Source organism: Mauremys mutica, chromosome 15 (assembly GCF_020497125.1).
Source record: "Mauremys mutica isolate MM-2020 ecotype Southern chromosome 15, ASM2049712v1, whole genome shotgun sequence".
In the NCBI taxonomy this organism is placed as follows: domain Eukaryota; kingdom Metazoa; phylum Chordata; order Testudines; family Geoemydidae; genus Mauremys; species Mauremys mutica.
The window spans coordinates 11,418,313-11,428,127 of NC_059086.1; positions in this window are offsets into that span (position 1 = coordinate 11,418,313).

Here is a 9,815-nt window from a genome sequence, read left to right on the forward strand (position 1 = left end):
CCCCCATTTGATCTCCGCTTGCAGAGGCAATAAAGTCATTTGTTGTTTCAAATTCATGCATTCTTTATTAATTTGTCACACAAATGGGGGGATAACTGCCGAGGTAGCCCGGGATGGGTGGTGAAGGAGGGAAGCATAGGGGTGGAGTAGTTGTAGGGGCACCCCCTAGAATGGCATGCAGCTAATCAAAGAAGCGGCATGTCTGAGGCTCTGACCCGGAGTGGCCGTTTGCCTCTCTGGTTCTTTGGTAGGCTTCACGCGGCACTGCTGCGGGTCCCTGTTATAACCTCTGTCCTTCATGCCCTTGGAGATCTTTTCAAATATTCCGGCATTTCGTCTTTTGGAACGGAGTTCGGATAGCACAGATTCGTCTCCCCATACAGCGATCAGATGCAGTACCTCACATTCCGTCCATGCTGGAGCTCTTTTGCGATCCTGGGACTCCATGGTCACCTGTGCTGATGAGCTCTACATGGTCAACTGTGCTGATCAGCGAGCTACACTGGCCAAATAGGAAATGAAATTCAAAAGTTTGCAGGGCTTTTCCTGTCTACCTGGCCAGTGCGTCTTATTTGAGAGCGCTGTCCAGAGAGATCACAATGGAGCACTCTGGGATAGCTCCTGGAGGCCAATACTGTCAAATTGTGTCCACACTACCCCAAATTTGACCCTTCTCTACTTGGGGAGAAGTACAGAAATCGATTTTAAGAGCCCTTTAAGTCAACAAAAATGGCTTCGTTGTGTGGACGGGTGCAAGGGTAAATTGATCTAACTCTGCTAAATTCGACCTAAGCTCGTTGTGTAGACCAGGGCAAAGTGTGTGAGGTAATATCTGTTATTGGACCAGCTTCAGTTGGTCAGAGAGATAAGCTTTCACAGAGCTCTGTGTAAAAGTCTGAGCTCACAAAGAGCTCTGTGTAACTCAGATCTTCGTCTCTGTCACCAACAGAGATTGGTCCACTATAAGATATTACCTCACCCACCTTGCCTCACTTACTAATGTAGTTAGTCAGATAGCTAAGTTGGTACCAGAGGGACAAGGTTCAAATCCTATTCAGCATAGGTGGTTGTTAGAGTTGTACTCAGCAATATTTGTTTCTATATTTTCCTTTTATTAAAACATAGGACATTATATACAAAAATTACGTGCATGATATACAAAACATTCTATGTATTAACATAATATTGTTTCACATATAATGTCAAGCACTCAAAAATTAGAAAATGAAGACATATGGTTACCCGGGCAACCTCAATTCACGTCCCTGTCCCCCGTGTGTGTCTGTATTATGATACAATTGTCAATTATGTGATCACTTACTCTTTTTTCCGTAAGAATATAAGAACAGCCACACTGGGTCAGATCAATAGGCCATCTGGATGAGTATCTTCTCTTCCAACAGTGGCCAATGCCAGATGCTTCACAGTGAATGAACAGAACAGGGCAATTATCAAGTGATCCATCCCCCATCATGCAGGCCCAGCATCTGGCAGTCAGAGGGCTAGGGATCTTAGGGTTGCACCCCTGCCTTGGCTAAAAGCTATTGATGAAGCTATCCTCCATGAACTTATCTAGTTCTTTATTGAACCCAGTTATAGTTTTGGCTTCACAACATACCCTGGCAATGAGTTCCACAGGCTGACTATGCTTTATATGAAGAAATACTTCCTTTTGTTTGTTTTAAACTTGCTATCTATTAATTTCACGGAGTGATCCCTTGTTCTAGTGTTATGTGAAAGAGTAAATAACACTTTCTTATAAACTTTATCCACACCATTAATAATTGTAATGACCTCCATCATACCTCCCACGTAGTCATCTCTTTTCCAAGAAGAACAGTCCCAGTCATTTTAATCTCTCATCATATGAAAGCCATTTCATACCCTTGATAATTCTTCTTGCCTTCCTCTATACCTTTTCCAATTCTAATAGATCTTTTTTAAGATGGGGCAACCAGGACTGCATGCAGTATTCAAGCTGTTGGCAGACCATGGATTCATATAGTGGCATTATGATATTTTCCATTTTATGATCTATCCCTTTCCTAAAGTTTCCTAACATTCTATTAGGGGTTTTTTTTGACTGCCACTGCATACTGAACAGATGTTTTCAGAGAACTATCTACAGTGACTCCAAGATCTCTTTCTTGAGTGGTAACAGTTAATTAGGATTATGTCATTTTGTATGTATGGTCGGGATTATGTTTTCCATGTGCATTACTTTGCATTTATCAACACTGAATTGTGTCTCCCATTAGTTGCCAAGTCACCCTGCTTTGTGAGATCCCTTTGTAGCTCTTCGCAGCCTGCCTGGAACTTAACTATCTTGAGTTATTTTGTATCATCTGCAATCTTTGCCACATCACTGTTTACCCCTTTTTCCAGATCATTTATTATCCACAGGAGCTCTGTCTGATTCAGTGCACAGGATGGATGCAGAAGAGGAAGAAACTAAATAACATTTTTCATTATAGTTTCTCTATGTAATATAAATAGTTTTCAACTCTAAAAAGTGTGGATACTAAATCTGCCTGGAACCTGGGGAAATTTGGTTTATGGCCTTTGTCATAGGTTTTACTCCCATTCTGAACTTTAGGGTACAGATGTGGGGACCTGCATGAGAACCCCTAAGCTTAATGACCAGCTTAGATCAGTATGCTGACACCACCCAAATTGTTTAAAACAACCGTTTATGAGTCATTTGAGAACTCTGTCTCCCCCCGCAAAAATATCTCCCTCCCAAGTACTATAACCCCTTCCTGGGTAGCCTTGAGAAACTTCTCCACCAATTTCCTGGTGAACCCCTTGGATTTTAAAACAAGGAAAAATCAATCAGGTTCTTAAAAAGAAGACTTTTAATTAAAGAAAAGGGGTAAAAGAAATACCTCTGAGAGATTAGCATACAAGCTACTCTCACAGACAACAGATTCAAAACACAGAGGATGTTCCCCTGGGCAAAACCCTTAGTTACACAAAAGAAAACCCAATTTGATTATCCCTCTAATGCAAAAAGACAAGTCACAAAAGAAAATAAACATTAGCTAATTTATTCCTTCTCTAATACTCACTACCCTTATAGGAGGCTGATTCCTGGATCTTTTCTCTTCAGCACAAAACTTTATGAACTGACTGAACAAAGGACTCCTCCCTCCTTCCTGGTTGAAACATTTTGTCCCCCTATTGGTTTCTCTGGTCAGGTGTCAGTTAGGCTAAGTGAACTTCTTAACCCTTTACAGGTAAAAGAGGCATTAACCCTTAACTGTCTGTTTATGACACACACCCCAAATCATAGATAGTGTTAGACTTCACTGGCTGTGATTTTTTTCTATAACTTTAAGAGAAAACAAATTAATAAAACACATGCACCTTTACATATACTACTGATTATGTAAAATCTAACAAGATTTTGCATATTTTAAGGATGATTTTAACCAAGTACTTCTGGGAAACTTTGATGGGAGAGTGCATCAGCCACTTTGTTAGAAGCTTCTGAAATGTGTGGAATTTCAATATCAAAGTCTTGGAGAGCTAAACTCCACCAAAGAAGTTTTTTGTAATTTCCCTTGGCGGTATGAAGTCACTTCAGCGCAGCATGGTCAATTTGTACTTGGAAACACCATCCCCAAACATATGGGCATAGCTTTTCCAGCACGTACACAGTGATGTAGCATTCTCTGTCGCTGATTGACCAGTGGCTTTCCCTCTCAGACAGTTTCTTGCTGAGAAACACGACAGGATGAACTTCTTGATCCGGTCCTTCCTGCATTAAAACTGCTCCTACACCACGCTCCGATGCAACCCACCTCGCCCCGGTGCTACCTTAGTGGGCGATGTTTTAAATGTAATGAGCTGGGGCATATAAAGGCCCACTGCCCCAAGAACCCCAACCAATTACAGTTCATTACATCACAATCACTAAAGGTCCCCAGGCCCAGATGCCTCTCAAATACCCTTGGAGCAAAGAGAAACCTTGAGAGTGGGCGGAAAGAAGGTTATCGCATGGAGGGACACTGGAGCACAAGTGTCAACTATCCACCAATCCCTAGTGGACCCCAAATTCATCAACCCAGAGGCTCCAGTGACAATTTACCCATTCATGTCAAAATCTTTAAACTTGCCTACAGCCAAGTTGCCTGTCCAGTACAAGGGCTGGTCAGGAATGTGGACTTTTGCAGTCTATTCCATCCCCATGTAAGTTAAGGTTTAATGCCTCTTTTACCTGTAAAGGGTTAAGAAGTTCACATAGCCTAGCTGACACCTGACCAGAGGAACAAAATGCTTCAACCAGGAATATAATAATTCAGGAAGCCCATTTGCTCAAAGCCAACTATTATTTGGGGGACATTAACAAACTTCACCAGCCATGGGTGAACCACACCAATAATTGCTTTGCAAACTGTAGCCCTGAGGATTAATCTGTTGGTCTGTATAAAATGTCTTTTTGATAAAAGTGTGTAGGCTGCATAGATTAATAGAATTTGCAATAAGCTGTAATGAAGATACCTAGAAATTTCTAGACCAGACATCCTGGCCTATTTCCTCTGTGATGCTGAAAGCAACCTTTAAGACCCTTACTCAGAAAAGTAATAATAGGAGACAAACCTACGCAAATGTCTAGGGACTTTTTGAATGTTTACTAACCTTTCACCTAGTTAGGGTACAAAGGAGGGTATTTTTGACCACAAATGTAACACATACACCCGCAAGCTGTCATTAGTACGCACACAAAAGGTCAGCCAATGAAAACAGGTACCCTCACCTTTCCATGGGGGAAAGACAAATTTGGGCATAGAAGGAAGGATTTCTCCCTATAAAAAGGGTGGCAATCCTCCATTAGGGCAGGCGATACACCCATCCTTCTATTCTCCATCGCCTCACCCTGCCTACACCTACGAAAGCTGTCAACTACTGATAAGTCGTAGTGTTCTGTCCTTTCACAGCTGTAAGTATGAAATAATTCTTAATTTCTACTTCACCTCTAAAGCATCTATGCTAAGAAGGGTTTAAATCATAACCAGTTTCTTTATAACTATACTTCCTCTAGCAAAGGTGTGAAATCTTCTGAGTGCTATTGCTGCAAAGTGCATTTAGAACTGTGTAATATCATATCATATCTCTTAAAGAACTGTGATATTTTGTAACTTTGTAATCTCATACTGCTTTTAACATTTTACATTTACTTCTTGTTTTATTGATTTTAAATAAAAGGTCTTGTTTGACTAAACTCTGTCTCTGTCTAAATTTCCTGTTATACCCCAATCTCCTTGTATTAAATTCTGTGAAGCCTGATTCAAGACGAACTTTTATCTTCTGATCACACATATTGGCGAGCCATACCCATATTATTAATACTTATCACTTATTATTAACATTATTAATTAATTAGAAAATTAATTATTAAATACAACTAAATTAAGTGGATAAATTCCACTGTCCCTACTAACCCTCCCCAAATCAGGCTACAGACTGGCGAGCCGCCAGGAGGAGATTTAAAGAGTGTGTGACAGGAATCCAGGGAATTCCAGACGTTTCTGGATCCTTTAAGAGACTTTTTCTTTGAAACGCAAGTAAATAGTTAACTTCAGTAAACTCTTTCTCTTAAAACCAGAGTCATAACTTCCTGTGATTATTGTTGCTGGCAGTACGCCCAGTTTTTCCGTTTTGTATTGTGGTTATACATCCGAAAGGTTTTTACTTTCACTTTGGCCTAAAGATTTTAACTGTATTAGCTAACTGAATATTAAAGTAATAAAGTTTAAAAGTGATATATGTGCACAGAAAGGGGTTTTTATATGTTGAAGACGTTAATGAATGGTACCGAATAAAATAATTTGCAGCTGCACCTGGATCCGGTGACCCACACTAGTGGTGGCGGGGAGTTAATAAAGCAAGGTATTCATAGCCGCCAGAAAGGCCGCAATCAGTCAGAACTTGAATAGTTCACAGATACCTTATCTTAGTCCCATTAACTCTTCCGGACTGCACCTCTGATCCGTCTGCCTCAGTATTCCCCGATATTTGGCAGGTCCCGACAGAGGGGAAAGACCTCTCGATCTGCTATAAGCCATCGAGAGAAGAGAGAAGAGAGTATCCCCCACTCCCTCTATTTACTTGGGACTTTTATTATATAGTGCTTAAACCGGTGTACAAGGGGTATTATCCTGTTGTTTCTGTGAAGGGACGCCTTCTATATCAGAGTAAATCGACAGAGGTTTGATTCTAGTGAATATACTAGGTTCTAGTGAATATACTAGGAAAAAGAAAGAGATGAATTCTCTATTTCGTAGTAAGAGTGTTAAAAGTGAAGATAGAACAGGAGTGGAGTGTGTTGGAATTTCTAGCAGTTTAGCTTTGGAAAACTTTGCTAGGAAATATATTCAGGAACATGGTGGAGGTTTGGAGCAGCTAAGAAATAGTGAAATGATTTCTGAGCAGAGAAACCTGTGGGGTTTTGAGAGTAATATATTTGAGGATGAAACAGAGCAGAAAAAGAAAAAAGCTAAGGTGGTGAAGGGAATAGCTGTTGAATGCTTGCTTGTAGCTTGTAGTTCATTAGGGAAGAAATTGGATAAAAAGATGGAGTTACTCAGGGAAGTTCAGCAGATGCTGGTAGCCTATAGAGTAGACCGTGGTCGGCTGTTGGAAAAGATTAAAGAACTAGAAAAGGGAGAAAATAGAGCAGAGGAGGTTGAAGAATTGATTCCCATCCCTATTGGTATGGTGGAACCAACAGAGGTAGAAAATCCTATTGGACCAGTGACTAGAAGTAAAACAAGAGAATTAGCTCAAGCAAACACAGTACCTTCAGAAGCAGGGTTGCAGGTTGAATCTGTGGAGTCAGAGGAAATTGGCAGTGCAGAGAAAACTGACAGTCTGCCGATAAGAGACGGAAGTTCTGAAGTGACAGTTCAGGAGGCGGAGACAAGTGTCACAGTCAGTGAAGCAGTTAGTGACACAAACGGAGAAGCAGGAAAAGAGAAATCTGCTTCTGTAGAGACAGCTTCTGTGAGTGAAGAAGCAGTGCCTTTAGAATCGGTCATTGTTCAAGGATTAGAAGAGGCCGTATCACAGGTAACACTTGTAGCTAATGCATGTGATGTAGTGATCTCTAAGTTACAAAGAGAGCTACAACAACAAGCAGGGAATAGAATTCCTGCTCCTCCACCCAATGTTACATTAGCACCATATAGAGTAGAAAATCCAGTCCCTTTGGGTGGACATTTATTGGCATTCGGGCAATCAACATTGCCTAGACCCCAGGAATTTTGTGGGTCCCCTACACCCCCGTGGTATATGCTGGTATCACCTAGTGCATCGGTAGAACGCCCTACTACACCAGATTTCAGTGGACTAAGGGATGTCCTGCGTCAGTGTGGAGATGCTTTGAATGTAAGCCATAGACATTTCATGGAAAGTTATCCTAGATACCCAGGATTATCTCCAGTGGAAAGTTTTGATGGTTCAGATGAGGAAAATGTGAATCCAGGTAGAAGGAGGCAAGGAATAGAAATTGTAGATTTAAGCTCAGATGAAAGCTCAGATGAAAGCTCAGATTCAGATCCAGAAGAAGGAACTGCAGGTTCCAATTCTGATTGTCCTGTAGCAGTTGTCACAGATATTAAAACCTTAGACCTGGTGGCTAAGCAAGTAGGAATGATGGAGGATTCTTCAGTTGCTATGCATGCACAACGTGTGCAGGAGACAGCAAAAGTGTTTGGCTTACCAAGGGAAGATTGGGTTAAAATCTTACAACTCACAGTGAATCGAGCATTGTGGAGTACTTTGCCACTTAAGTTTAGGGTAGGAGAGAAAACTTTTGAAGAGACAGTAGCCCTATTGGAACATAATCAGCACCCAGGGCAAGCTGGAGTAGCAATTCTGTCTAACTTAAAGCAGAAACCTAATGAAACTCCACATCAGTTTCATTTGCGGTTAAGTGCAGCTTGGCGGAGTCATATCAAAGAAGAAACAGATGAACTGCCATATATCAGTCTGCTTGTTAATAATTCCCTTCCTCAGTTAAGAGAAATGGTTAATATGCATATCACTGATGATATTTCTTTAAAAAGAACATTAGCCTTATTGGCTAAAGCATATGCACAGGGAGGCTCTAAATTAGGTCGGCGTGGAGCCCCGGTTGCAGTACTTCAGGAACCACAAACTAATCCTACGGTGAGGACTGAGGGACCTCAACCTCAGCCAGGATTAGGACGAGGAATTCCTAAATTTCCTAAGTATCAACGTTGGCAAAATGACCCTAACCCACATAATAACCCTGGACCTTCGAGTGGCCAGGCCCCTCGACAGGGTTATGCGTTTGGATCCTATGCAGGAGCCCGGGATCATGTTCCTTTCTTTTCAGATGCTGCACAGAACAGTTCACGTCTGCAGAGACCTAAATCACCGCCTTTGCACAAAACTGAGGACTCAGTTGTGAAAATGTTTAAAACAGTGCAACAGACGCTTGAGGCTCAACGACGGGCTATCCGAGAACTTCATGCCCGTGTGAATGAGCTGATGATGATGGAAGGCCAAGGCTCAGCAACCTTGAACCGTCCAGTGGCCTCCGTCGATCCATCCCCTTTTCCCCAGTGGACAGCCACTCCTCCAGAATTGGCTGCCTCTGAGGAGATAGAGGAGGAACCCCTTGATTATCTGACAGCATATGCTGCATGACTACAAACAACCCCGAGTGTAGTCATAGCCCCTTTAGGCAGAGATACAAGTGGAAGACCCACAATATCTGCAGTGATAGAGGGACTAGACAGGAATCTCATTATAGATACTGGAGCAGCAATCAGTATTCTCCATGTCGAGGATCCTAGATCCTCTCCTCTATCATCAGGATGTACCAAGACACTTGCAACCTTTGCAAGTAATCAGGTTACTACCACACTTTCTACACCCCTTGAAGTACAAATAGGTCACCTAAGAAAGAATCATACTTTTGCATTAATGAAGTTAGCAGACCCAAAGAATTCCTTATTGGGAACTGATTTCTTATACAAACAGGGGTGTGTTCTTGATTTGTGTAACCAATTATTGTGTCTTTCAGTAGAACAGGAAAAGGATGACTCTCCAGTAGTCATACCTGAGTGTGGCATGGTATCTCCAGTGGAGGACTTTGAACCTGAAGGGTATGATTTGGACGAAATAGTGGCTAAACATGCAGACCAACCTGAGTTACAGGCATTACTGTACAAACATGCAGATGCCTTTGCTAAACACAAACATGACTGTGGATGCATGGCCGTCACTATTGTGGTGGAAGGAGGAGAAATTTCAGCCCAAAAACAGTATCCATACCCAGAACAAGCAAATCCATACATAGAAAAGACTATTAAGTTCTTGCTGACACAGGGAGTACTACAAAAATGTACTTCCACTGCAAATTCACCTATTTGGCCTGTTAAGAAACCGAATGGTTCGTGGCGTCTCACAATAGACTACAGACGCCTAAACCAGGTCACACCAACTAAATTGGTACAACTCAATATACCAGATCTAAAAGACATGCAAAAATTGGATAAGGACATAATAAAAGTAATTCTAGAGCTTTCCAAAATAGGCAAAGAGGGATCACTAACAATAGACCCTTTGTACAAACGACATGAACAGCAGTTACAAGTCGTAGATGGAGTTCTCATGTATACAGGAGGTCCTTTCCCTGTGTGGGTAGTTCCAGCTCACCTACGGAGGGAAATGATGTACATGGTCCATGACACTCCTACAGGAGGACATCAGGGAGTGGACAAAACTGTCCAACGACTTGCATCTGTAGGGTGGTGGCCACTTCTTAGGATGGATGTGCAACA